At 37.1% G+C, this 15,082-nt stretch overlaps 1 protein-coding gene across 9 annotated transcripts in view; it reads right to left on the minus strand.

Annotated features, from left to right (window-relative positions):
* Window positions 1-15,082, minus strand: part of ZNF438 (zinc finger protein 438) — a 190,844-nt gene that overhangs the window by 124,925 nt on the left and 50,837 nt on the right. For 4 of the 9 annotated variants that reach the window (XM_063607309.1, XM_003821449.5, XM_055092584.2 and 1 more), the window contains exon 2: window positions 13,787-13,844. The exons of 2 other annotated variants lie outside the window; for them this stretch is intronic. The gene's annotated coding sequence lies outside the window, so the exon portion shown is untranslated. Of the gene's footprint in view, window positions 1-4,010; window positions 4,070-5,899; window positions 13,143-13,786; window positions 13,845-14,878; window positions 14,927-15,082 lie in introns of those variants that run through there. 3 more of the 9 variants (XM_063607308.1, XM_063607310.1, XM_063607311.1) reach the window with 3 other exon arrangements.

Here is a 15,082-nt window from a genome sequence, read left to right on the forward strand (position 1 = left end):
CCTCATCCAAACTCCAAAATCAGCATATACATAAGCACAACCTTTTTTTCTCTCAACCTACCCAATACCCCTTTCTACCAATTCCCATAAAAATTCTTGGAGTTCCTATTGCAGCGTCTTTATCTCTTCATACTGGTATGACCAAGGGCACAATGGAAGACTTCTTTCAAAAGGGAACCACCTTCAATCTAAGTCTTGTCTCCTATAACTGTCCCCAAAATGGACATCATCACAGGCATAGGCTTTTCAAACCATTAACTAGTGAGGAAATGTCTGGGGTTGTCTGTTCCTCATTTAAAATCAGTCAAATAGGACACATACTACCACTTCATTCCTAAAAGTTGAGCAAGAATCATCCTCATATCTCCAGCTTTCTGGTTTAGCAAGCAGACACCCGACTCTGGGGACTTGGTAAAGGCCAACTGCACAAGAATAAAAAGTGTAACAGAACTGGCAGTTACAGTCTTAGCAATTTTAAAAAATCATTCCAAATGTTTTGGTAGAAATCTTATTAAAGAATGCTAAACTACTGGCATTAGTAATTTACTGTAAATGAAAGGTATACTAAAGGTAGAATTTTATTCATATAAAATAAACTATTTTACTTCTGAAGGTTATTATGAAGATAAGGCTAAATTATATGAAAAATGCTAAGCATCCCGCCTAGCCCATAGTAACTACGCGGTGTCAGCTGCTATTAGTAATATTGCAGAAGTATTAAAAATAAAACATAACAATGGAAGGCCATATTTAAAATGAACCAGCAATCAACATTCTGTGTTTAAACATCAACAAAAAACATATCCATCTGTGGTATGTATACATATATATGCATAAAAATATTTAGAAGACAATTTGGAAGAATAAATAGCAAAATGATGATCTCTGGGGAGACAGAAGGGTGGTAGTCAAATGGAACTTTAGCCTGACATAAATGCTTTTTGTTTTTTAACAAAGTATTCATGAATTTCCTCTGTAAATAATTTTATTTTAAAAAGAAAAATCATAGTTTCTTCAATTCCATAGTTGATTTCAGTATTACATGAAAAAAAGTTTACTTTTTTTATAGTTAACGTGTTCAAATTTCTAAAACCTCATTTTCTTTATTTAGTAATACTATTCAAGGCTTATGTTACAAACTGCTTTAATCTTCTTTATGATATTCCTAATTGCTATATTAAAAATATCTGCCTATGCCGCCCCCCAACAATTTTATTAGGTTTTAAAACCACTCGGTGTATTTAATCAAGGTGCGAAGAGGCTTTCAAAGTCTCAGAAGCCATAAATCAAAACAGTTTCACATGAAAAGATTACCTTTTCCCCTTAAATTTTGTATGTGTTTACATTTAATAAACTACATACAGAAAGTAGAGCCCTTGATTCTTTTTTTTTTTTTTTTTTTTTTCCCTGAGATGGAGTCTTGCTCTGTCACCCAGGCTGGAGTGCAGTGGCACAATCTTGGCTCACTGCAAGCTCTGCCTCCCAGGTTAACACCATTGTCCTGCTTCAGTCTCCCGAGTAGCTGGGACTACAGGTGCCCACCACCACGCCTGGCTAATTTTTTGTATTTTTAGTAGATACGGGGTTTCACCTTGTTAGCCAGGATGGTCTCAATCTCCTTACCTCGTGATCCACCTGCCTCGGCCTCCCAAAGTGCTGGGATTACAAGCATGAGCCACCACGCCCGGCCCCTTGATTCCTTTTAAGACCAAAAGTTTACCTATTTGAAATCATTATAACAATTTAAAATGTCTTAAGGAGTGCTATAATTAAAAAACCTCTGCTTCTGTGCTCTTGCTAATTTCTAATTCTCATTTGTACCATTTGTGACAGTTTTTATATTTTTAACTTTTCTTCTAGTTCACAGCCATAACTTTGACTTTTGCAACGTATTCTTTTTCCTTCAGATCATCTAGATTTTAGCCAATAAAGTGTGTATGAACTATGTCACAAAAGCTCTTATTAACTCCCTAAAAACAGCAAATAGTGGGCCTTTTGTGGCTCAGGCATGGAGGTAAGCCACATGCACCATGGGCCAGACTCAGCCTGGGCCCCCTTCAATTTACAAATCCAGCTTAAAATAAATTACAGGCCTCTACTGTTGTCCAAAAAGACCAACACTTCAATGATGACAGAGAGAAAGCAGCCTCGTACTTGAATAGGAGGACACTGGGCTGAATAGGAAATCCCTACCTCAAAGAGCCATGGGATTCAATGATTATGGGAGGCCATGCAATCTCTTTTTAATAGATTTAAAGCTCAAGAAAGACTTTTACTGTAACTTAATAGGGAACAATGTTTGATCAAAAGGTGTCTCCCTTTAATTTCAAATTTAAAATTCTAGATATAATTTGTAGCTAGTAGAGGGCAATTCAATCATCATCATCATCATCATCATCATCAGCTGAATACAGAAAGCACATGTATCAACAATTTTTTTTTCCTTCCAGATGCTCAGCTATGGACTCATTAATATAAAGCAGCTATACCTACAAAAACATACAATAATGTTTCCTCCAGTAGTTAACGCTGTAGTTCTAGAAGACTTAAAGACTGTAGAAATCTGAAAGTATAGGCACCTTGAGGCTGCCTCACTCTAATCTCAGAACACAGTCAATTCCACACATTCTATTATTCTCCCCTGTATGCCCTCATGTACCTGGCACTCTAGTTACCTATTTATTCATATCCCTCAGGACTATAAATGCCTTGAGAACAGAGACTCAATCTTCTCTGCCTTACTTTGTAAGTCCTGCTGCCTTGCATAGAGTAGATGCTCCACAAAAACTGAATGAAACATAATAAATATTAGCCATTTATATGTTGGCCTCACCCAAGTTCCTGAGGGCAGACTTTACTGAATGTTGATCTCTGCATCCCTACCAGAGCCTACCACACAGTGGCACTTAAAAGCCTATCACATATATTTTTAAATTCAAGTTTCTAATTTATTTTGAATTTTATTTGCATTTATTCAATTCATGATATGTGTCTACTAAAACAAAACACATTTCTGAAATGAAACAACTCTCTCCCACCCCCGGAAGCTCTTGATAGAGAGGGAAATAAAACTTTTCAACTAATTTTTAGTCCTCAATGTGATGACTACGGAGAAGAAAAGCAACCAAAGCCCACTGTCCAGTCTTTTCTGTGCTGTTCTGGTGGCTCTTCCTCCAGAATCCGGGCAGAACAAAGTCTTTCTTCAAAAAGAGTCACCCTTTGCTGCATAGATTTTATTCAGTCAGCACTTGTTCCCAGCTCTTTCACAACTGTGACATGTTCATTATTTGAAAACTCTCTCTGCCCACCCTGCTTGTGACCATGCCCAGCTCAACTTACAACAGATAGCCAGCTAGGGCAGCATCCTGTTACTGCCCTTGTGAAACACAACTTTAGTGCTGGCAGCCGTTTCACCACTCAGGAGTTCAATGAAAGATGTTCAGTGTGACCTGCAGCCTAATGGCTGATTGGTAGCACACAACAGGCCTACCTCCCAGTACCCTCAATTTTGAGACACACACATATCCCAGTGGAAAAGGTGATAACCTTCTGGGAATCTAGATAAATAGTTCTGTCAAGTTTTCTCCAGGAAAAAATGGTGATTTAACATTCCCAGCTAGGTGCAGGTGCTCAGGCCTATAATCCCAACATTTTGGGAGGCCAAGGCAGGAGGATTGCTTCAGACCAAGAGTTTGAGATCAGCCTGTTTAAGACAGGGAGACCCCATCTCTATAAAAAAATTAGCCAAGGCTGGTGATGCGCGCCTGTAGTCCCAGCTACTCAGGGGACTGAGGTGGGAGGATCGCTTTAGCCTGGGAGTTCAAGGCTGCAGTAAGCTATCATCAAGCTATTGCACTCTAGCCTGGGTGATGGAGTAAAATCGTTTCAAGAAAACAAAAACAGAACAAGCAACAACAACAACAAACATTCCTCTGAGTCACTCTAGTACCAGATTATTTCCATGTGTTACAATAGGGGCAATCGACTGCAACATGCGTCATGTCACTTACCTAATACGAAGTCAGAACATAAACATGTGAGCCACATATGATTCCTTCTTCTAATCCTCCTGTTCAAAGCAGTAAGATAAATGGTTTATTCCTCTTGACTTTACAAAATGAAATTAAAAATAAAAATGCTATTGAGTAGAAACCTCCTTGTTCTACCCTGGTCCTCTGGTCAGACACAGAATTTTAAAGTTAGAAAGGATCTTTGAGTCAGATTCCTCATTTAATAAATCTAGTCTGAGACGCACAAAAGTTAAATGGTTTGCCACAGTTAGAAACAAGAACAGAGAACCAAAATTAGAATAAAGGTCTCCTGCCTCCTCAGCCCATGTGCTTTCCAGAATACCACACTAAATCCAGTCTCTTGCCAAGAACATCACCCTAACCTGATAATCCTGGAGAGGCTGTTCTCAGCTTTACTTCACTCCCTACCTCTTGGTAGTCTAGCTACATAATCATCCACTAAAAAAGAAAAAAAAAATTAAAGAGAAGCCTTCCATGTCTAAAAGTAACTTAGTGACAGCATTGTTTTCTTAAAGATATAATATTACCCCTAGCAACTGCTACAGAGTTCTTCCTTCCCCACTGTTTCCAAGACAAGACTGAATGTCCTCTAAGACCCTGCTTCCCTAAATGGTCCTCAAGCATGTTCTGAAAAAAACTAGGAAAGCCCCATACAAGGTCCCTTATTATACAGAGAGAATGAAGTTGGTGCCCATTTGAGAGGAGGTCAGATGACTAGGCACATTCAAGATGGGGAAAACAGTCTTAGAGACTCGAAAGCAACAGAGGACAGCTTCTGTCACTGAACAAATACCAATGAGAATCTAAGTGCCACGCCCTGTGTTACCTGATGCAGTAATTGACAGGGACATCTTAGGACACAAGCTTACAAGCTACTAAATAACTGGTAATTCTCCCCATAAAACCCATCACCATAAAATCCATTAATCCAATAATCCTAAACATGTTCCAGACCTTAGACTTTGCTACAGAAAATACCAAATACATAATTTGGTATCTTAATTTCAAATCTGACTATTTCTACTTCTTTTCTCCTAGTCTAATGAGCAAAGAAATAGTTTGAATGTGGGCAACAGAAAAAATGAAAACAGTATTTTTTAAAGATATAATATGAAAATAAATCAAAATAATAAGTAATAGGATATCAGAATATAATTTTGATGGTTTAAGATTCCTTTTGATAAATACTTGAAAAAGTAGAAATTAAGGTTGTGACAACTTAGGGTTTTCATATTCTTTATGCCCATATAAAAGTTAATAAAATAAATTGTGCATAAATTATTTAAAATTATAATTTAGTAACAGTCTTGAGTTAAAAATCTTAGATCATATTAAGGAAAACAGAGAAGCAGATAAGTAAAAACATATTAAATTTCTCATTTATCAAGAGATACCATCCTATTCTTAACTGTTAATGATAGGTGTCATATAAATTTAAAGTTAAAAAAAAATTTAAAATAATCCTTAGATTTCAAAGCCTTAGATGCACAATAAGTTAAAAATGAAAACCAAATTAAACATAAAACTTTAAATCAAAACAGCAAAAAATCCAAAACACAATGAAAACAAGGAAGAATTTCAAACAAAAAGCTGAAAAGATCAATAAAACCAATTAGAACAATTTGGAAACAAATTTAAATGCATTAAATATTTGTTAAGAGACAAAGTTCTTTTTAGGATAAAAAATAAAATCCAAGTATGTTCTACTTTTAGGAAACATATCTAAAAGTAATGACAAAGAAAGTGTAAATATAATGGGAAGCACAGATTTATGGAGAAATATAAACTAAGGTAGCAATATCAATGTCAGCTAAAACAAAACACAAGTCATAAATTAGAAAGTCATGGCTGGGTGCAGTGGCACACACCTGTAATCCCAGCACTTTGGGAGGCTAGGCCAGAAGGATCGCTTGGGGCCAGAAGTTCAAGACCAGTCTGGGCAATATAGCAAGGCCCTATCTCTACAAAAAATTAAAAGGAAAAATTAGCCAGGTGTAGTGGCACACTTATAGTACCAGCTAGCCAGGAGGATTGCCCACTTGAGCCCTAGAGATTGGAAGGTGCAATGAGCTATGATCGTGCCTCTGCATTCCAGCCTTGGTGACAAAGCAAGACCCTTTATTTAATGAAAAAAAAAAAGAAGTCATATCACTCTGATAAAAGGTATAATCCTCAATTGAGATGCTAACAGTAAATAACACATAACACATTAACATATATGCCAAAATAAAAACTTATAGAACTATAAATAATTAAAATTGATGGAAGAAATCAGTGATTTACAACTTTAAGCCTTTGAGAGATCAGACAAAAAAATAATAAAGTTCAACAACATAATAGGTATTTAGGTATCTCATAAAGAAAACTTCTTTAAAAAGGTCTGTGTAACTTTACGAAAACTGGTCATAGGCTAGTCCAGAAATACAACCATAAAAATCTAGAAAAGCAGAATGCCATATATTAACATCATTCTATTATTAATACCAAAAGCTTAAAGGTAACTTGGAAATTTGCAAAACATTCTCTCAAATAATTAATCAAAAAGGAACTCTTGGCATGTAATCATATGTATTTTAAAAACTACTTTAATTGAGAATACCATACCAATATATAGAGAATATAGCAAAGAGTATAAAGAAAAACTTAAAACTCTGAAATGCTTTCCATTTTATATTAGCGTATAAACTTTCTGCCATAACAAAGAGACTCAAAAGTAGCTCAAGTGAGAAAGAAATTCTTCTTTTTCATGCCAAAATACGGGGTGACAGGGGAAGGTGTGTTTCACAAGATCATCTGTGGACCCAGGCTGGCCCTGCCATCTTCCACGTCGTTTCCAAAGTAGTTTCCAACTAAGATGGCTACTGTAACTGGTGTAACATCCCAGCCAGCAGAAAAGGAAAAAAGAAAGTCTAGGGTAAGTGGCTTGTCTTAACGGAGGTGATCTTACACACATTACCATTAACCTCTCATTAGTCACACAGCCACATGTTGCTGTAAAAGAAGCAGAGAAGCACAGTTTCTAGATAGGGAGCCATGTGCTTAGCTAAACTCTAGGGGATCCACTCCTAAAAGAAGAAATAGATTCTGGGCCCGGCATGGTGGCTCACGCCTGTGATACCAACACTTTGGGAGGCCGAGGCTAGCGGATCGCAAGGTCAGGAGTTCGAGACTAGCCTGGCTAATATGGTGAAACCCCGTTTCTACTAAAAATACAAAAACTAGCCGGGCATGGTGGCGGGCACCTGTAGTCCCAGCTACTCAGAAGGCTGAGGCAGAGAATTGCTTGAACTTGGGAGGCCGAGGTTGCAGTGCACCGAGATCGTGCCACTACACTCCAGGCTGGGTGACAGAGCAAGACTCCGTCTCCGAAAAAAAAAAAAAAAAAAAAGATTCTAAGGGACATTGGTATGTTGGTATGTCTTCTAACCAGTTTTTCTAGTTAAAAAACATGAAATAAAAGTCAACTCAAGAAGTTAAGAACACGAAAGCAGAACCAAGAACCGGTTGTAATTATTTCATTTTATCTGGCTGCTTCTTAGTGTGAAGGGTACTACCAAACATCGATTCAAGAAACTGGAAATGTACACCAATTCATTCTGAGGATTCCAATACATCAAACTACAGACTAGAAAGTATATTGAGAATTCATCTACTCTCTTTCCTTATTTAAGGACTTTTAATTCATATATTTTTTATGTATATTGTATACACTGATTTATCTAAATGGATTTTTCAGGATGACTAAGTTTTAGCATTACACAAAGGTCTTCTAACATTAGACAGAAGTTAATCTTTTGCTAGTAAAATAACTTTCAAAATTTGTGTACTAGGGTTTTTTTAAGCATTGTTACTGAGATAATAGTTTACATATAATAAAATATATAAATTTTAAGTGTACTTTTCAGTGGGTTTGGACAAATTTATATCTCCATATAATCACCACCAGAATCAAGATATAGAACACAACCATTATCCCAAAAAGTTCCCTTGTACTGCCTCCAGATCAATCACAACCCACCCTTAGCTGCATGCAACAACTTGTCCACTGTTTGTCACCATACAGTAAATTTATCTCTTCTCACACTTCTGATATACTAACCTAGAGCAGTAAATGGAATCAGTTGTGGTGTTCTGTATCTGGCTTATTTTACTCAGTATAATGTTTTTGAAGTTTATCCATATTTCTAGTGTGTGTTATTTTCAAAATGGTAAATGAACATTGGCTTCAAGTCACCAGCTGCATTAGCCCCTAGCAAGAGAGTCAGCTTCTCCTTTGAAGCTTTGAAGCCAAGCATTGACTCTCCCTCTCTAGCTATGAAAGTCTTATATGATATCGTCTTCGAATATAAGGCTGTTTCATTTGCATTGAGGCCATTAAGAATTATGCTAGGGCCATGAATAATTATGCTAAATCTACACTACTCTGTAAATGGAACAACAAAGCCTGGATGACAGCATGTCTGTTTACAGTATGGTTTGCTGAATAGTTTAAGCCCACTGTTGTGAGTCACTGTTCAGAGAAAAAGATTCCTTTCAAAATATTATTGCTCAATGAAAATGCACCTAGTCACCCAACAGCTCTAATGGAGATGTACAAGGACATTAATGTTGTTTTCATGCCTGCTAACACGATATCCATCCTGCAGCTTACGGAACAAAAAGTAATTTCAGTTTTCATTCCATGCTCATGGATAGGAAGAACCAATATCACGGAAATGGCCATACTGCCCAAAGTAATTTATAGATTCAATGCTATCCCCATCAAGCTACCACTGCCTTTCTTCACAAAACTGGATAGAACTACTTTAAACTGCATATGGAACCAAAAAAGAGCCTGCATAGCCAAGACAATCCTAAGCAAAAAGAACAAAGCTGGAGGCATCATGCTACCTGACTTCAATCTATACTACAAGGCTACAGTAACTAAAACAGTATGGTACTGGTACCAAAACAGATACATAGACCAATGGAACAGAACAGAGGCCTCAGAAATAACATCACGCATCTACAACCATCTGATCTTTGACATATCTGGACTGCTTGGTCCAGAGCTGAGTTCAAGTCCTGGATATCCTTGTTAATTTTCTGTCTCATTGATCTAATATTGACGGTGGGGTGTTAAAGTCTCCCACTATTATTGTGTGGGAGTCTAAGTCTCTTTGTAGCACTCTTTAAACTGAGGAGAAATCTCTCTCTGTAACTTTTCCCCATTGATTCTAGCTATGACTTTCTGTAGCTCTAAATCCAGCCCTTCTTATTCTTGAAAGCAATCCAAATTACCAAAACTAGGAATGCTAAAGCTGTAATATTTTTATTGTGACTCTACTGATACATGTGCTAGAGAGTCTTGGATATGCACTTTTCTTCTCTCTAAATCTACCTCCACTGGTACTAGGCTAAACTGGTTGGAGTGAGGGGTGTGGGATCACGGAACCAGGAGAAGTTAGCTGATTACAAATGGACTTGGGAGTATCTAAGGAATAGCAAGAAGGCATGTGTGGCTAGAGGAGAGTGAGCAAGACAGTGAGTGACAGGAGATAAAGTCAGCAGGCCTGTTAGAACATGTGAGACAACGTTTCATCCTGTGTGTGCTGGGTAGCCACTGAAGGGTTCTGAACAGAGGAATGACAGAAACTGTTTAACATTAAAAAAAAAAAAACACCTTTTACTCCTATATGGAGGACTGACTGGAGAGATACAATGAGGAGATAAGGAAGGCCGGTTAGAAGACGATATTATCACCTAGGTGACTTATGACAGTGACTTACAATAGGGCAGTAAGGGTGAGGAGTGGGGTAGGAGTAATTTGGGATACATTTTGAAAGGCAGGCATATAAGCCTTACTAATGGACTGGATGTGGGATATGGAATAAAAAGTCACACATGACTTTGAGTTTTTGGCCTGGAACAACTGGGTATATCATTTACCCAGGGAGAAAAGTTCAAGATTTACATTTTAGACACACTAAGTTTGAAATGTTTATTAGACTCCAAAATGGAGATGTTGAAAAGACATAAAAATAAGTCTAGAACTCATGGGAGAGACCAAAGTAAAGAAATTGTAAATTTGGGAGAACAGATGGCATTTAAAACATGGGATCATATGAGATCGTGTGGAAAATAAATACAGAAGGCTAAGGACTGAGCCCTGAGAAATGTCAACTTTTAGAGACCATAAAGAAGAGAAGACAGCAAAGGAGATTTTGTACTTTTATGACTCTTCCTCAAAAAGAAGTTAGAATTATTTTATGTCTACAAACTATGAAGTCCATAGCCAACCATCATAATCCTCTTCAAAAACCACTTTTTAGAGTCACATGCCTACTCTATTTCTGACTCCTGACCAACTAACAATCTGAATAGCTACATTTCACCTGTCAGCTGTTCAACTACCCCATCCCTGGTCTCTGGCATGTGTTGCAGTTTCTGGATCAAAGTTTTCACAACAGCTAGGAACTTCTAGTTGTCCAACAGTTACCAGGAGGCACGTGGAGAGCATGTTCCCAGAGCTGCCAAAAGTTCTTGGCATATGATCAACGAAGCACACAATGAATGAGTGTTCAGCAATTAATCAGGTGACAGAGAACAACTGACATGTTAGGGGACTGCAGAATGAGCCAGAGCAAAGCTAGACAAGAAACACAAGTCCTTACTCCAGGCTGCTCACCCCAGGAGAATCCACTCTAGGTCACCCAGTGTGATCAGATATTCTTACCTAGAAAAGCTGAAATAATCTGAAGTTTACTACGTGTTTATGGAAACATGACGGCATTTCCTGGGAGCTGCTTATATCATGAACAAACAGTAGGTACTGTACATAATAGGCACTTGTTCTGTCCGCCTCCCCATCTCAGAATTAGACTGGAGACAGCTGTTCTCTCTCAGCCTCATCTGTAAAGGGAATTCCAGCCTATCTCATAGGTAATTATGAAGATTATATGAGATAATGTAAGTAAAGTGCCTGGTACATAGAAAATGTTCAGGCTGGGCGTGATGGCTCACACCTGTAATCCCAGCACTTTGGGAGGCCGAGGCAGGGGGATCATGAGATCAGGAGTTCGAGACCAGCCTGACCAACATGGTAAAACCATGTCTCTACTAAAAATACAAAAAAAATTAGCTGGGCTGGTGGCGTGCACCTGTAATCCCAGCTGCTCAGGAGGCTGAGGAAGGAGAATTACTTGAACCCGGGAGGTGGAGGTTGCAGCGAGCCGAGATTGTGCCATTGCACGCCAGCATGGGTGACAGAGCGAGACTCCATCTCGAAAAAAAAAAAAAGTTCAATATATACTAGCTATTCTTATTTACACTTTGATGACCACAAATTACAATCAGCTGAATGGTAAGCATGTCCCTAAAAACAATACTTTTAATGCTCTTCTAGCACAGAATAATAAGTTTCTCTTGTTTGCTTGTTTTGTGTGAACTATTACATGATCAATGTAATTTAAACTTGGCCTGAGAAAACCATCCTTTTCTTCTTTTTTTTTTTTATTGTTTATTTTTGAGACGGAGTCTCGCGCTGTCACCCAGGCTGGAGTACAGTGGCGCAATCTCGGCTCACTGCGAACTCCGCCTCCCGGGTTCACACCATTCTCCTGCCTCAGCCTCCTGAGTAGCTGGGACTACAGGCACCTGCCACCACGCCTGGCTAATTTTTTGTATTTTTAGTAGAGACGGGGTTTCTCCATGTTAGCCGGGATGGTCTCGATCTCCTGACCTCGTGATCCACCTGCCTCAGTCTCACAAGTGCTGAGATTATAGGCATCAGCCACCGCGCCCGGCCATCCTGTCTTTTTCTCAACTTCCCAACCAAGGTTAGCACAATCATGTTAAACAACTAAAAAATAGATTATAATTCTATTAACTATAATTCTATTAACATGAGACTGTTAACACCAATTCTGGCTAAAGACTACCAAGCAACACAGAAATTTCCAAGCCGGACAATTATTCTGCAAGAGTTATTCAGGCATGGGTCTGTTGTTTTAAGTGTCTATATCCTTTAAGTATAATATATTTATATTTCCCTTTATGAAATTTAACTAAAATCATTAAATTTGGCAGCAGAAGCAGGAAACCATCTACAAGACCTGCATGGCTACTTTACTTTTATTAATGAAAAGTTACATAAGAGTTTCAGCAAACTACAAAGTTTCCTTCTTATAAGTCTTTTAATATTTATAGAAATTTAAAATAGTTATCATGCTAGAGTCCATTTTAGAAACTGAGAATTTCTATTATCTGACAGCAATAGATTCTGTATTATTTTAGCTCAATTACAGAAATGGATATGTAAGAGTTATGTTCATCTTTATTCGTACTTGTTAACAATACATCTACCATGTCTACTACTTGACCTAGAAGCTCAAGTAGTGTGACTGAACAAAACTACACTAACAGGGTCTCAACCCCAAACCACTGAGTCACATTATTGGACTTTTTTCTCTAAACAATACACTAAAGAAAAGAAAAAGAAGTGTACTGGGAACCATTTAAAGGGCCTGCTTGGAATAACAGAAAAAGTTACACAAAAGGACCAAAGAACACAAATGGCTTAAAGTATCAAAGAGAAAGCCTGTAACCAAGTACGAGGAGATGTCTGCAAACACCATGCCCATTGTATCAGTCCTTTCTTGCACTGTTATAAAGAACTATCTGAGACTGGGTAATTTATAAAGAAAAGAGGTTTAATTGGTTCATGGTTCCTCGAGCTGCACAGGAAGCATGGTTGGGGAGGCCTCAAGAAACTTTCAACCACGGTGGAAGGCAAAGGGGAAGCAGGTACATCTTACATGGCTGAAGAGGAATAGTGTGAAGGGGGAGGTGTTACACACTTTTAAACAACCAGATCTCATGAGAACTCACTCACTATCACAAGAACAGCAAGAAGGAAATTCGCCCTCATGATCCAATCACCTCCCATCAGGCCCCTCCTCCAACACTGGAAATTACAATTTGACATGAGATCTGGGCAGGGACACAAATCCAAAGCATATCACCAATGTTAAAAAAAAAAAATTGCATACTTCCTATAAACTGAAAAATGAAACCTATAGCCATGTATTTCCTTAAATCGTTTTTATGTAATCTGGATTTTTTAAATTAATTATTTTATTTTTTTAAACCATGGTCCAGAAAATCTACTTCTAAACTATACATTTTGAATCAATAAACTGACTTTTGTGCTTCAAGTAAACTTATTTTGAAATAATTTTAGATTTACAAGATAGATACAAAAATAGTATAGAGTTCCTATACACCCTTCATCCAGTTGTCCATAAAGTTAAACATCTTACATAACCACAGGACATTTGTCAAAACTAAGAAATTAACATTGATTAATTTCTAATTGATTACTATTAACTATAGACTTCATTTATATTTCACCTGTTTTTCTACTGTCTTTCTTTAGCTCCTAGGTATAACCCAGGGTACCATATTGCATTTAATTATTTTTTTTAATGCTCTAAATTTTGCTACATGCCACACTTCTATGTCTTATAAACAATATCTTCATTGTAATTATTATACAAATAAGCCTAAAATTCCCTGGGAAATATGATTTGTTAGCTATTAGGGAAATGTTACATGAAGATTCATGTAAATGTGATATTTCTACAAATGTTATATTGAAGAGAAAAGAGTTAATTGCTGAAGTAAGATATGCCCCACTGTCTACTTTGCCAGGAACCTATGAGATCAAATTACTTAATGTTTCAGAAATCTCTCTTCAGAAAATGCTTGTCACTTACCTATATCCCAAGGCTCCTGTAGAGTCATAAGATATACCGTAAATCCTTTTAATTAATTCTGTAACAATACAAAGTATTATTATAATCATATTCAGATAATCCATTTTCATCAAATATATGTAAAAGGTGCCTTCTTTTCAAGTTTCATTTTTAATTACTGTATATTTTTATTAAGATAATAAAAGAACTAATATAAAAGAAAATAATTCCATAGTTGATTACATGTCTTTAGTTTAAAAATGAAAGCATGCAAAATTTAATAAAAGTTTTAAGATAAATAGAAAATGTTCCAGAAAAAAAGAAATGCCACAATGAATAAAACTGGCTAAGAAGAATGCTTCACATTCTTTTCCATGTGCATAATACTGTGGAAATTAGTAAATAGTCACAAACAAGTGATTCATATTCAGGGCGCAGCCTTTTTGACAGGAAAACAGTAATCAAGAGTTTGGGATTTGAAGATTTTTAAAAGGACACATGTCTGGTAAAGTGTGTCAGTTTGCCTGAGACAGTCCCAATTTACGGCCATTGTCCCAGTGTCCCACAAATTTACCATTTGTCCTGGATTTTTCATTTTCTAATGATTTTTTTTAACGATAGCATTAAAATATGCTAAGACTTACTTATACTTTTAGGCTCCGCCATAATCTCATTGAGCCATGTGTGAGATGCATGTGCAATGAAGCCAGTTGTCAATTTCACAACTTGCTTAAATCTTTAAGACACCTAGCAGTAACCCATTTCTAAATGTACTGTAACTGATACTTCATTCTTAAAGACAGCACCCAGGCACCATGCAGAAAAAGTATACCTAGGCAGGAGCAGGTAGGGACAGCTAACTCCTCCAGTCTTGAATGAAGGTAGAAGAAATACTGAATACTGCTCCCTGCTCATGGCTAGCTTAAAGACACGGATTTAATGAAAGCAGACAGGACAGAGAAAGTGTTTTACGTATTATTCTCTAAAGCATGACTTTTCATCTAGATCCAATGACTTTTTTAAAAAATGCACTTAGTTCTGATTCTAAAGCGTCTCTTTTACATCATCAAAGTAAAGTGAAAACTGGTTGGCTCCATTAACAGAAAAACTCACAGTTAAATGTTGCCAGCTTTCTGTCAGCATCAGGAGATGTACCAACCAGAAAAATCAGTTAATTCCAATAATGGTTTGATGATTTCATCTAATTCATGAAACCAAAGTAAAGCTTTTGGAAGTTCATTCTGTAGAATATGAAACACTTGACATTGCTTTAGTTGCTACTTAAAAATCAGTTTAGAAGTTCAACAACAAAGACAA

Source organism: Pan paniscus, chromosome 8, assembly GCF_029289425.2.
Source record: "Pan paniscus chromosome 8, NHGRI_mPanPan1-v2.0_pri, whole genome shotgun sequence".
Classification (NCBI taxonomy): Eukaryota; Metazoa; Chordata; class Mammalia; order Primates; family Hominidae; genus Pan; species Pan paniscus.